Genomic DNA, 15,013 nt, shown 5'->3' with positions numbered 1-15,013 from the left:
AAAAAAGAATATATATATATATATATAATTCATGCTTGTCTATGGAAGCTTTGTCATTGCTATGCTAAGTATCTTGAGTTTAATATAAGTAGCTTTTGGGGAACTTGGTCTGTGTCTCCGATAGGCTACCTAGTTTACTGAAAAACTACATATCCTCGTCTGGGATTTCACAAGAAGAACTGAAGCTGTATTGGCCGCAAAAGGAGGCCATTATATACTAATAAATTATTGTGGTCTAAAAACATGGGTTTTTACCCATTAAACCAAATTTAACCCATTAAAATTAACCTTTTGTCCCACCTGCCAAAAGTGATAGAACTGTAATCATTAGATACCGATCATAGCAGTCTATTTTAATAATTAATATGTAATTAATAATATTAATTTGTATTCATTTGCAATAACACGGGTTTGTTCATTCAATAGTGTTCGTGTGCCGAAAGTGGTGTAGTTGAGTGTGACAAAAAAAGGCAAGGGTCTCCACAAAATCTGCAAGTGGTCACAGAAGAAGCATTTGAAACGTGTGATAATAAAAACTTGCTAACCACTTGTGATCGGTTCACCAAAATACCATGTGGAAACAGGCTTCCTCTCTTGCTTTATTGGCTGCAATTAACAAGTCATGGTCACTTGACAAATATTCCAGGAACTAAGCAACCACATAAAGGAAAGATGGCAGCCTTGGGTTGTGCTGCACTTCCTCCAGTTATTACAAAAATGTTGCAGTTCCTAGTAAAGTCACCAAACAGCAAAACACTTGCTTGCCAAAAACAAACGTGCCTGCCTGCATAGATATGTATGTCCTCAAATACAATTGTTTGTGTGAGTAAATCTTATCTTACACAATCAACGAGCACATTCTTCTGTAGAAGAAATAAGAGAAAAGTTACCTCAGGTGGGCCTGCTCGTCATTCCCTGTTAGCTGACCTAAAAACGTTAGCATACATGTCGACAGATTCTGTCAACATAGGTACTGTATTGTGAGAATGTGTCCCACTTTGTCCTGTCGTTATCTTTACCTGTGAGCCGGAGGCACTAGAAAGCATTTACTGACTGTAGACAATGAGGGAATTTGACGGGCCGGTGCTCGGAACTCATCCATGCACGCGGGAGCAGATGACAACAAATGCGCATTGTCTCGTGAAAGCACCTGAGCTCGCTGTGATAGCGGTCACCAGGCACAATGAATACTACCTCAGCCGTGCTTTACTCAATCCCATTATTTACAGAAGGTTGAATGCCATTTAAGGAGGATAGAAACTGCTCATTTCAGCTTCTCAGTTATAGGTTTACTTGTTGATTGACTGGATTTGCGACACGAGTGTGTCAGGTTCCGACTATAAGCGCACACTCATAGCAAACTCAACATAAAATTACTTAATAATAAAAGATTATGACAATCTTAATTAAGCAGTAAATATTAATATTCATGTTTGTGTTCGTATTTTTCTTTATTTTTTCATGTTTTTGCAGTAAAAAAATAAAACACTTAGAATTTTTTGTGCGGGTGTGGGGAATTCATGAATATGAAAAATGTAATGCTTTAATAAATTGGTAACACTTTACAATAAGATTTAATTAGTTAACATTAGTTAACAGTTAACATTAACTAATAGCCTAATGAACTGCCTAGCTACTTCTACAGCAAGGCTATAGCCTAGCTAATCTTTGTAAATGTTATTTTCTACAGCCTACTACATTATTAAAATCAAAAGTTGTATTTGTTAACAATAGTTAATGCACTGTGAAGAAATATGAACAAACAAGTATTTTTTATTAACTAACATTATTAACAAATAGGCTAGGCTACTGTAACAAATTGCTCATCGTTAGGTCGTGTTATTTAATACAGTAATTAATGTTAACAAATGAAACCTTTTTGTAAAGTGTTACCTATAAATGTACATTTTCCAATTGGCCTAATCTTTGTAGCCATGTTATTGCCCGGTAAATGGGCCTACTGTTCACTGTTGGCCACAAGGTGGCAGCCGAGAATAATCTTAAATCAGAGGATTAAGAAGATCGTTTAGTGTTCACCACATTTCGCTTTTTCTGTTCCCAGACAACATTTATCATGCAACTTTTGTTTGTAATGCATGTAAATAATACCACCATGTACGTTGGCCTACACATTTTATCTGACTTCATTTCTTGTAATTACCATCAGTTATGCATTTCATGTAGGAATTTATGCATTTTAGTTTATTTAGCCTATACTTTTATTTCAATTGACACTGAATTGCATTATTATTATTTTTACATAAAATAAACTATTTTTAAATTTCATTATCACTCCGGTAGGCCTTGTTTAATGACAGTTTAATGTTTTCCCTCCTTTCAATAAGGCAACATTCTGCAATAAGACACTGTTATCATTCATGTTTTTATAAAAAAACTCTATGTCTTTACATTAAGTACAGAATACAAAAGATAAATCCAGCCGACTTTCTCTGACTCATAAGTCTGGCTGTGGTCCACAATGAGCAGTATCTCACTCAGCAGAGGGCAGGCATGTGCTCCCCTCTTCCAGGCCTGAGGGAGGCTTCAAGGAAGGGTCTCAGACCACAGCCTTCCTCTTCATGATGAGTCATTTCTGAAGCATTAAAGGTCATACAGGCAGGAATAGGATGAGTGTTATTTTTAGTTTAATAACCCACCTCCATTGTCCTATCCTGTTACAAAGATTTTGGATAACTGTGTAATATCCCCTTTATTCTTATCAAGGACTGCATCTTTTAGTACAAATTATTCTTATTATAAATTACATAGGAAAATTTCACAGCAGTTGGGGATAAGAGTGTCAATTAATATACTAAATTATGTCATACTGAAAGATCATCTTTTTTTTGCTAGTCATTGGGCTTACACATCAGTTCAGTCACTTATCAGCTTTTCAAACAGACATCTCCTCCATTTGTCACAAGATGTAGGGAATCTTGCCAATTAGCAACACACACTACACTGGAATACGTGCAATTGTTTCCTTAAAGATCAATTTCTTTGATTTAACCGGTTAAATGACTTTTGGTGTAAAGTTAAAGTTTGATAATATTTTTGGCTTGAATAAAACAATTGAATGTAAATGTTATTGCATGAAGAGAACTGACAAATCATTTACATTTTACATTTACTCATTAAGCAGACAATTTTATCCCAAGCGAGTTGTAATAAAACAAGTGATTCATCTTAAAAGGGCAGTAAACACGTGAAGTGCTAGTAATACAAAGTTTCAAACATCGTTCAGAAAAGTTGAAGCTAACATGGAGGGGTTAAGGAATATTGAGAACATAGACAAAGAAATAGTGAAAGCACAGAAGAAGAGTTATTATCATAGAAAGTTATGGACGCATTAATATTAGGCAAGCACAGGTGTGTAAGTGTGTGTGTGTGTGTGTGTGTGTGTGTGGGGGGGGGGTGTATGGGGTGATGGGACAGGACAGGAAATGTGATTAAAATCCTTCCAGACTGACGCACTGCATCCTCTCAACCTCCTGCACGGCCTGTGTGTTTGCTCTGAGTTAAACATACCAGGACTGATCACAGATCCATTCTCCGCTGGTGGAAGTGTTTGTTAATGAGTGATCTGATGACAAAGGTCTGACAGGCCCTTCTACCACACACAGACTGATGGCTCAACCTGCTTCCCTGAGGTCGCCTGGGTTATCAGCGCCCACAAAACAATAGGAACCGGCGGGGCAAGGCTCTGGCCAGCTCGTGCATTGACATGCTGCATGCCTACAGACCTATTACAAACCAGCGCTGGACACACAGCCCTCTTCACTCACCCCGTCACTCATCATGGCTGATAACAAGAGCAGGGCTGTCACTACTCATTCATTTAGCCACGCTGTGAATGGACTGAGAGTTGCCCTCTGACCTCTCAGGTCTGCAGCTATTACTCCTCACAACCCAATCAGCCCTGGACAGAGAAACAATGACCTCTGTGAGTGTTGAATAGCACTGATGAAAGATATAGCTTGGTATACAAATAGAAAGAAATTCAAGATTGGTAAAGCATGTAATTATGATCAGGCCCAGATTTGGCAGATACAGATTTTGTCGAATTTTCTGCACAGATTTGGAAAGGTTGTTGAATTATGCAGAATCAATTCAATCATTCATTACCTCACTGCCCCATAAGCTGAAGCTTCAGTCTGTACCGGTAACATAAATTATTAGTTCACCTCTCGAGTTTTCTGGTCCAAGTTGTTTGTTCATTATGAGTTATGGAAAAGTATCATCATGATAGAAATTCACAAATGTAGATTGGAAAAACTTTGCCTCGTCTGAAGAGTCTTGATTCAGATGGTAGGGTCATAATTTGATGTAAACAACATGGAAAGCACGGATCCATCTTGCCTTGTATCACTGGTTCAGGTTGCTGCTGCTGGTGGTGTAATGGTGTGGAGGATATTTTCTTGGCACACTTTGGGCCTTAAAGGTAGGGTAGGTCAGAATTGTCTAAAAAAACTTTTATTCAAATTTGTTTAAACTGTCTTTATATACCAATACATAATTAAAATGCAAGTATTCTGAAATAGAGAGTATAAAAAACTGATTGACTCTAGTGTATTTAATCTTCAATAAACACAGCTCATTAATTCCATTCACTCCCACCTAAAAACGGGTGCGCGACTGCGCGCACGTGGGCAGAGCCAATAATAGCGGCGGTAGTCATGGCGACGGAGAGTGACAGTCGCGCAAGCCAATCACTTGTTTCGTCCCGAATGGAATTAATGAGCTGTGTTTTTTGAAGATTAAATACACTATAGTCACTCAATTTTTATACTCTCTTTTTCAAAGTACTTACATTTTAATTATGTATTGGTATATAAAGACAGTTTAAGCCAATTTGAAAAAAAGTTCTTTAGACAATTCTTACCTACACAACCTTTAATACTAATTGAGCATTATTTAAACTCTAAAGCCTACCTATTGTTGCTGAACATGTCCATCTCTTTATGGCCACTTGTACCCATCTTCTGGTGGCTACATACAGCAGGATAACATGCCATATCACAAAGCACAAATCATCTCAAACTGGTTTCTTAAACATGGCAATGAGTTCACTATACTCAAATGGTCTCCACAGTCACCAGATCTCAATCCAATAGTGAGTGGAATGGGAGATTCGGCAAATCGGCAGAAACTCCGTGATGCTATCATGTCAATATGGACCAAAATCTCTGAGGAATGTTTCCAGCACATTAAATCTGTGCCATGAAGAATTAAGGCAGTGATATTTTACTCAGAACTCTGCGACACAGCTTTGAAGATGGCTGTGCATACAAAATCACTGATGTGTTTCGCTGTTGTTGAGATGAAATGTTTAGAAGTAGGGCTTTTATTGTGCTTTCACACAGTTATAAGCCATAATGCTTTGAATGACATCATCTGTGATGCTCTTTCATATACCCATTCGGCTAACTGTTACATACCTCCACACGCACACACACACTTAAATCCCATTCTTAGACTCATCTGGGTGTGTCTTCAGCCCACGCTCCATGGTTCGTACACTGCCTCTTCTGTTCTCTCCAGCCCACTGAGCGTGTACAGTAGAGCCGAGTCCTGGCAGAGCAGCCAGGCGAGCAGAATGTTGAGACATTACTGCTTTAGGGAGTGTTTCGTGCGCCTGTGTGCTCGGCTCTGCAGGAGTTGAGAGGGGATGACGTCAAGGCTGGACTGCAGTCAGGATCAGACAGTAAATCACAGGGCATCCGCTCTCTCACCGCAAACACACCTAGCTCGGCCTGGGGAGGACACGTCTGGACTCACTCCTATTCCCTCTCTCGGTATACACTCCCTTACTATGTGGCTCACGGATTGGCCGGACAGACAGAGTAATAGCTTGCTGCTGAGAGGAGTGAGGTCTGGTGTTTTCCATGGACTTCCCCCTTCAGTGTGCCAGGCTTTAGGCTGGGGCCTGAATAGCAACTGAGATGGTGTTTGTTCTTGTGGGCTTCCAATAAATCATACTAGACACGCCTTTTATCATTTATATAGTTTGAAATATTTTTGGCGGCTGATGCTGTTTGAAAAATGCCTTTGCTGGAGCCTGACCAAAGGGACAAGTTCGAGGGTAGAACTTTCCAAACTTGTAATTGCTATGACGGGATCATTACAGAAGGTTGAGTGTTTAACATCCAATTAAATTGCTGAATTCCCAGCACTCACCCTCCTCACTTCAGTCCTTAGAATGGGACCTACAGGAGTGCAGTGTCTCGGAGGAGTTAGGGCTAAATCTTATCTTATTTGTCAGGTAAATGGCCCCAGAGCGTACAAACGTTTCCTTCTCCAGAGGAGTGTGTTTGTGTCCTTCTGATTTGGATCAGCAATTCTCTCATTTAGGTAAAGATCACTAATCAGTCACTGGTGACATCAGCCTAACCCAGTAAAACGTTTTATTGAGTTCTCAGTTATGTTTCATTGGATTATTGACTTTGTCTTAGACGTTTCCCCTTAAATTCCTTAAAAAAACCCACACACAAATAACACAACTGTTGAGCATTTTAGGCTATTAATGTGGATAACATTGATTATTTTGATCATGGAAATGTTAATATGTGTATTTAAGTACATAGTTTAAGTACATAATTTCTAATTCAGACATAACCATGCACTGTTTAAAGGCTCTGGATGATTCGCTGACTGACTCATTTATCATTTATCTAAAATCATTTATAAAAACTACAATATACCAAGAAATGTCCATTTTGATTTTATTTCGACTTTAAGAGAGGCCTGATATTCTTGCATGCAACGGTGAAATTGTGAAAGATTTTACAAAATACCCTCTGTACACGTTCTATTAGCAGTAATTTGCTTCAATTGTGAGTTTGTTTGTACGTGTAAATTAAGTTTCTGAAGAGTCCTGAAGTTTAGTTCACTTGTTGAATGGCAACATTCTTCACAGTGCTGTCAAATTACTCAGAGCTAAATGAGACCAGCGAGGCTGTAGATAAGATTTGGAGGTGAAAACAACTACATTAACATAACCAATGAGTCAGTTCATTCTTTCTCATTAAGAGCATAGAAGAATTTGTGTTCGGGCAGCCCTATTCTCTGGACAATAAGGTGGATTCCAAGCAAGTGCTGCTGACGGGACCCCTTTCTGGAGAAGTGCTGCTCTCTGAAGGGTAATAGCCCTTATGTATGACGACACAGTCTGAGGCAAGAGGTTGGAGCTTATTTGCTTGAATGTTGCCATAACAGTAGGATAACAAGTAGTTGCAACCAATGTGTTGCCTTGTTTAATGAGGCATGAGGAAAGGGGATAGGTCAAAGGTCACACAGGGCTTTAAGCATTTTTTAGCCCTTTAAAGGCCACTAACATCACACTGATCGAAAGAGACTTAAATATACTTCAATACATGTCTCGAAACTTCTCAAGGTTATCACACTGTGGTGTTCCAGACTTATGATGGTGAATAAAAGCCGACACAGCTCTCCGAGCCGCTAATCTATGGTGTACCTTGCCAACAAGAGACAAGAACTTTTTTATACCTCTCCGCAGGAGCTCCCTGCCCCTCTCTCCCACAGCTCAATGTGGAGCTGCCCTGCTCTTTGAAGTGATATTTACACTCTCATTCATCGCATGAGAAGAAAAAAATAAAAAAGAGGTAAAATAAAGAGAAAGAAACACCTGCCAGACAGCAAACAGCTCCCAAGGTCCACAGCTCCTCAACAGCGATCCCCATGATGTCATCGCAGTCACATTGCAAACACTGCTTCTCAGCCTCTACTTTGTGATTGGCAGGCGCATTTAGAGCAATGTGGCCTTTGTGTAAAAACGTCCAACGGCTGTCTGTAGCTCTCAGAAGTTCTCTTCGGACAGTAATTTTTTTACGTCTTAAGGATTAGAGGTGCCAATAATGAGTTTTGTAGAGGTACAAACCTACTTGTCATCGTCCAGACCTTCTCAGTTCAGACTATCTTGGATTTCTGACTATTGATTTTGATCTTTTCAGAGGCAGCGTGATCAAACGCTGATATAAAACGTGCAAAATATGACTTTGCTTAAGCTTCAAAGAGATGAGAGCGACAGTCGGTTGAAAACACAAGCTGTTAGCTTTCCATGATAGTCTCAGTTTTAATCAAACAGGGTGAGCTGCATGCTGGGAATGAAGTTTCACTCTTAGCCACCAAGAACAACACGGGCCTGCCTAAACAATGGGAAACTCAAAATAAACCTCGGCTCCTTCACTCCCTCTCCAAGCTCCCACTGAGGCCAATATGATAAGAGAGGCAGGAGCAGGACTTCAAGACATTTAGGCCTTTAATGCATTATGAGGTTCACACAGCGAAATCACATTAAATACTTTAATTCTTACTGTTGGGGTGGGGTTGCTGAGGTGAACACTTAGAGGGGGGGTTGGTTCCTTCGTGCACTCCATTTGATTAAAAACCCCCTTCATGTGCTATACTTTTATTACTCTCAGGCAGCACTTCATAGCCGGTCCTGTCTGGTGTCCATGAACAGTTTTTGTGGTGTGATGCCCCACAATATTCATTTATCACTCTGAAAATTACTCTTTTCAAAGGCTTATGCTAGGTTTTTTTTTGTTGTTATTTCCGAGATGATGAGGAATATATGAGATACACCTGTGGTGAATACAAAAGACTGGGTTGTACATAATACACATCCACTTTGAGGACAACAGAGCATTTTTCATACTGAATAATGTTACTGATTTGATAAAGATTTTTGGATAAGTGCTTTGGAAAATGGATGGATGGTACAGTATATTGTTTTACTGTTTGGTGACTTACTACTAATTGAACTATAGCTACTTGTATCAGCTGTTGTTTTTGTTGTGTGGTGGTCTCTCATCTCAAGAGCTCATCTTTTTGCATTTATAATGGTTTATTGATCGCCTCCGTTATTGAGATCAACGTGATACGTGTTAACTTTATATGTCATAAGTTATAGTCATAACTTTTATGACTCTAAGACATAAATAGTAAAAAATAAACAAAAAAACGAACACGCTGCAGTTAAGCTATTGATACTAAGACTATTTAAATGCTGCTTTAAATATGGTTAATTATTCACTGATGTGCTCTAAGAGTTCTGGTGCTCATGCAGTAGAGGTCTGAGTCCCATTTCTGCCAAAAATGGTCTCGTTCCTGCTCGAAAAAGCCCGCTGGTAGAGGACTACACAGATTTTTAGTACCTCTTCTGTAAGATTCTGTCTCGCTCCATGGTGCCATAGGACACAAGACCACATCGTGTTGCATTTGTTGCTGAAGCCAAAATGAAGGGTGCTTTCCCTTGCTGCCAAATTTAATCGTAAAACTGAGAATATCCAACCCTGCGCCTGTTAACCATTTTGTTTGTTGCTCAAACTTTCAGTAGCCTAAAAATATAAATTACATTTAGTTTTAAAAATTTATATTTTGCGGTAGCCCCCCAAAGTGCACTCTGTTGTGTTGGGTCTCGCAGATCTTTTGCATGCATCATGCAGTCAGTGTGAGTTTGAGTCTTTCCTGATCCCAATCCCACATCATTTCTTGCCCTCTCTTTACAGTCCGTGTCAGTGAGTGTCTTATCTTGTCAGTGAGTGTGTTGTTTACATGTACAATAAAGACCTGATAACTATCAAACATCAGCTCATTATATTATCCTGACAATGCAAGAAAACTGAAATAGCCAGTTAAAAGAACGATTTTTATATGATGCGATTTTTTTCCAGTTTTGATGTCAAAATGTGAACATGAATGCACATACTGCTAAGTTGTCAGAATACCAGTACAAGTTGTCTTGTATATGTATAAGCATGCACTCTTAATGCTAGGTTGAGTTTGTCCATATTTGACCCAAACATGTGTTGAAACAACCCAGCATTTGTATAGTGTGTATAACCTTTCGCTGTAATGTTGGATTAAGCATAATCTGTGTGAGGTAAATGTAAACACACTCATTAAAAGCTGGTAAAAGCCCCAAAATAATAAAAAAAAAACAATAACATGATTCATTTTATCGTCCTCCTTTTGCCCTCTGCCCCCTGCCGACAATAGGGGGAGATATCCCTCCCCCTCAGATGTGGAGGACCTTGCGATTTGAGAGCCCTCCTGTGCAGTCCTACTGTGGGGGCCCTGGGGCCACGTTACCCCTAAATACACAACACTCTCTCTGTCGGACCCCCTGTGAGCCCAGACCTGTTGAAACGGCTGCTGGCTATGTATGTAAATGTTGTAAACTTGTGGCCTCGAGGCTCTCTGCTTGCTCTCTTCACATTACCCATGTGTCACCTCGATGCCTGTGACATCTAGTACATTCATCCAGAGCTGTGTTAAATGAATGGATTTTATTGAGTGAGATTTGCTCCTTTTGTTCTCCTTACCATTAGTGTCTTCTCCATTTAGAGGAGAGAGTCTACGTGTTTGTGTGTTTTCCTGAGCAGAAGCAGACACCTCCACACACGCCGCACTTCCCCGCCGCGTTACTCTTCTAGTCGAAGCTATTTCTGAGCGTATTGATGCGTTATCCAGCTGTGGCGCTGAGATTCTGCTAAAAACTGACTCTAAGCCACAGGTTACAAGTCCAAATCCTGCTCATTAGGGCCCTAATTGATTGTAATGTGGCCTTTGAGAAGCACTCCCTGCTACGGGGTGTTACTACACTTACGGGTTCCCCCGCTGACCCTTTTCCTGTTGTCTGCATCGGGCACCAGCGGGGTCTGCGGTTCGGCTACAATCGGCCTTCGCAGACGGAATCATTAAACTGGGGGGGTGGCACGAAGCCTTTCATTGTGGCTGTTTCTGTGTACCAGCTTGAGCCCAGGACAGTGTCCACTCTGCCTTCCCAGCAGGAGAACCCCATCCTGGGCAGGACATTGTTGGGCTCTCCCCTTGACTTGCTGCCTGCTGCTTGAGATACATAGGTTTGATTTTAATGCCAAGTCCTTGGACTAAAGCCCACCTTGCAGGGGAGCTAGGTCAATATTGGTTTTGAGAGCATGTGGAAAAATGTCAAAATGTTAAGTTCCATTCACTTTCCAGCGCTGTTTGTTTCTGCAGTGAAAGGCCTAGTGTGCCATTAGTGTAAATAACGCTTTGTCTCAGCTCAGTCTCCAGCAGGAGGGGACAGAACAAAACATAGATATAGAGATTAAAGTTTGGCCTTAAAATGGCGAAACAGCAGGACTTACAGAGACCTTAAAATGACAAAAAAGGGTGAGATAAAGAAAACAAACTGTAATCATCCTGCTGTCAGGATCTTTAGAATCACTCTCCCTGTCTGAGGTCTGAGAGCATTAGGGTCTGAAAATGGAGGGAAAGTGAAGAGCTTTGTTTGAAATGCAGGATAAATGTAACATTTAAACACATTAGCGACAAACAGTATTGGTATTTTGGCTGGGCACTTTTGAACCTGAGGGGGGGGAAACCCTCTTCATTTGTCCACTAAAATTGTCCAACAATGGACATACATGCATCACAGGAGAATTGTCTCTATGTATATTTTAAATGTGGTGTAAATATTTATGTATTTTTAAATAAATATTTACATTTTTAATAAATGTATTTGTTTTATATAAATATTTACACCACATTTCAAATGAAGTATTTTGGATTTCACATTGTTTAACCACGCTGAGTGGTGCTCATTACAGTGATATAACTTACATTTTAAAACATTTTAAGAATAATAATAATATTTGAAAAAAACATTCCCATCTCCTTTGACTTACTAAAACTTCATAGCTTGCATTTTATTTATCCTAAATACACACATAAATCATATTTTCACACATTTTGCAGAAGTTGACAGTGATATTTACATTGATATTTTCTTCTTCCATACATTCTCTTAACTGTCACTCATAAATAGGTGGATGTAATTTACAATGATTTTTTAAATATATATACAATGGATTTTCATATTTTAAGATTGAAAGTCTTGGTCTGGGACAAGGATAAAAAATAAAAAAAAACACTAAAACAAACATGGTTTCCAAGACCATGTACTGTGTGTATATTAAGGTTTCTGTGCAGGGAAAAGTCATTCACTGGACAGAAGAGATTCCAGACACAACAGTCTGGAGTTCATTTAAATCTTGAAGTGAAGACCAAACACTTGAATTACTAATGTCAAATTTCGACAAAAGGCAAAAGTCCAATGGACTATTAACAGGACTGCAGACTAATGACCAGGCAGGTTATGGTTAAGACATTGTAAATAATGCAAACCACAATGTTGCAAAGACAATGTAATTTAAGGTGCAGTGATTCATTATATTCGGATACTCTTCCCACATACTGAATGGACAAATGACCAAACGGAGCCACCAGCACTTCTTCAAAGTGACAGCCATGTTTTAAACATTACATTTACTTCCATTCAATCCAAATGACATGTTTAACTACAAAAATCCAATATAAACAACAACTCACAAACTTGCCAGAGTTTCCATTTATCACATTAGTTCACTCATTTATTCTTCTTCTTCTTCAAAAGAGGTATGTTGACTTATTTCAACAGCTTCAATCTATTTATGATAAGTGTTGGATTGGCAGAAGGATCCTGTTTTCCATGATTTGGTAAAAACCTTCAAGGGTCCATTTGAAATAAAAAATGTTTTAAGGAAAATCTAGATCTCCTGTGGATTTTAACCATTTGTGGTGTGAAGTATGTGTATCTGCACATCTGCTTGTCTTTTGAAATCAACTGGTGTTTACTTGGACATGAAAAATGCCCAACAGACCCCTTTATTACCATGAAAATCTGACTCTACAATATAACTTTCTACTGGAAATGGATGACATTGTGAAAAAGCAGCTGTTTTACAGCAGTCCAGCCCCTTCCTCTCGCTTTGAGCGGTCCTTTCTCCTCACGACCCCGAGGGAACGTGCCACTCTCCCATCAATGACTTCAATTAAACACGCAGCAGTAAAACTGTTCCCGCTCCACCTCCTCCTTTATTTGCTTTCACCACATTCTGCTCTTTTATTTGTCTGCTCTGCTCTTTTATGGCACAGGTAGCCTTTGTCACATCTAGAAGACATTTTCTTAAAGAAAGGAGGAAGAAAACAGTTTAATGAGAAGTGAGATTGAAAAAATACTGATAACTAAGTGTTTTTTCTCTTCTTAGATCTTGATATACAAAGGACTCAAAATCTCTTTGGTACTTCAATCATTTTGAGGCATATATCCTTGAATATATTGAGACCAAATGATTTTTCATGACAAACACAGTCTTCCTTTTTGTGTGTTTGCATATTTCCTATTAAAACAGTCTGTGACAGACATCCATGATTTGCTAGGCGTGGCATTCTCATCCTAGAAAGCATTTGATTGGACAAAATTCTGTGTAGTGCAGGATGAGTCATCAATGTTTTGGTTTAATTTTTCTGTAAGGGAAAGATTGAACATTTTAAAATGGAAATATCTGGTGTTTTGTTGTTGTTTATACTAATATTACGTAAAAGAGATCTTACTGTTTTAATAACATAATTTGTTACATCTCAATAAATACATTTTATTTAAAATATCTGCTAAAAGTACATTCATTAAGTACACTACCATTTACTTAGACTTGCAGCTAAGCGTTTTTGAGTTATTCTGGCTTTTGAAATAAAACATGCATTTGGAAACAGCAGTTGTTTTACAATGCAGGTTGTAGACAGACATTAACTTAACCAAATACAACATTAGCTGCCTCATCTCCATGTTCACAGCTGCTAATGGGATAATTGAGGAGCCTCGCACCTTGAGGAAACATCTCAGACTCCGTTCACATGTTGTTGTTATTTATGGCTGTGTGCAATTAGGTCTCCCACACTTCAGGTGTTGGGCAAGGACCTTTGTATAAACTGCACCATACATCACCATTACAAGATTTACTCACACTGGCCTCCACAAACAAATAACATTTACATGGGCAGCCGTTCCACTGAGGTCAACTTAACCATACATACTCCCTTCAGTGGACTGTGCAGATTCTTAAAGTAACATCTCTGCATCTGTTTCAGTCAGGATAAATATATGAATATTAATAAACATCTATCTATCTATCTATCTATCTATCTATCTATCTATCTATCTATCTATCTATCTATCTATCTATCTATCTATCTATCTATCTATCTATCTATCTATCTATCTATCTATCTATCTATCTATCTGTCTGTCTGTCTGTCTGTCTGTCTGTCTGTCTGTCTGTCTGTCTGTCTGTCTGTCTGTCTGTCTGTCTGTCTGTCTGTCTTTCGGACCCAGATCCTTATTTGGAGGCTTTCGTTCAAACTACAAAGACATCAAACATTGTATTGGAAAGCAGAGACATACAGAACACTAAAGCATACATTACTTTGATCTCTGCTGCTCTGGCTACAGGTTTGGGTTCAGTAACCTCAGACACAGAGTCGGGTTTGGCACCACCTGCTCTCTCACGTCGGTTCTGCTCTCTCCTTGCCTTCCTCTCTCACCTTTGTCCATGGTTCATGGGAAATAAGGCCTCACAATGGGACGCAGGGCCTGTGTCTCATGTTGGTTTTGTGTGTGCTGTAGAAGCGATCAGATTACGTTGCAGACGATGGACAATAACAACATGTAAATGAGTCTGGATGGAGAGAGAAGAGGGCTGTCCAGCGGCGTGGAGAGAACAGATCCGTATTGGTGGAATTGATCCTGTGTTGCACTCTGGGGACGGGGCTCAGAGACTGGACACTGTCCATTCAGCCCCGCTCTGGTTTCCCACCCTGGTCAGAAACGACAAATTTTGGTAACTAACTTGTATTTGAGAGAAAGTCGCGACCATGACGTGTCTTGAGGGTTTGTCTCCATTTAGTAGCTGAACAGTGGAAGACTGTGACTGACTGCTGCTGTGCTCACTGGACAATCTGCTTTGGTACTGAATTCGTCCGGCATAAGTGTCTTTGAAAAATGTCTTTGAACTATAGTCATAAGATTACATCACTGTAATTTTTACCATTAGCATGTCTGTCAAGGGTAAACACACCTTTGTGTAGGTAGTGCTTTTTAAGAGAGACTTACAAGTGACATGAGTCAGCC

Source organism: Phoxinus phoxinus (genome assembly GCF_949152265.1).
Source record: "Phoxinus phoxinus genome assembly, chromosome: 18".
NCBI lineage: Eukaryota > Metazoa > Chordata > Actinopteri > Cypriniformes > Leuciscidae > Phoxinus > Phoxinus phoxinus.
Note: the sequence above shows the minus strand (reverse complement) of the source record.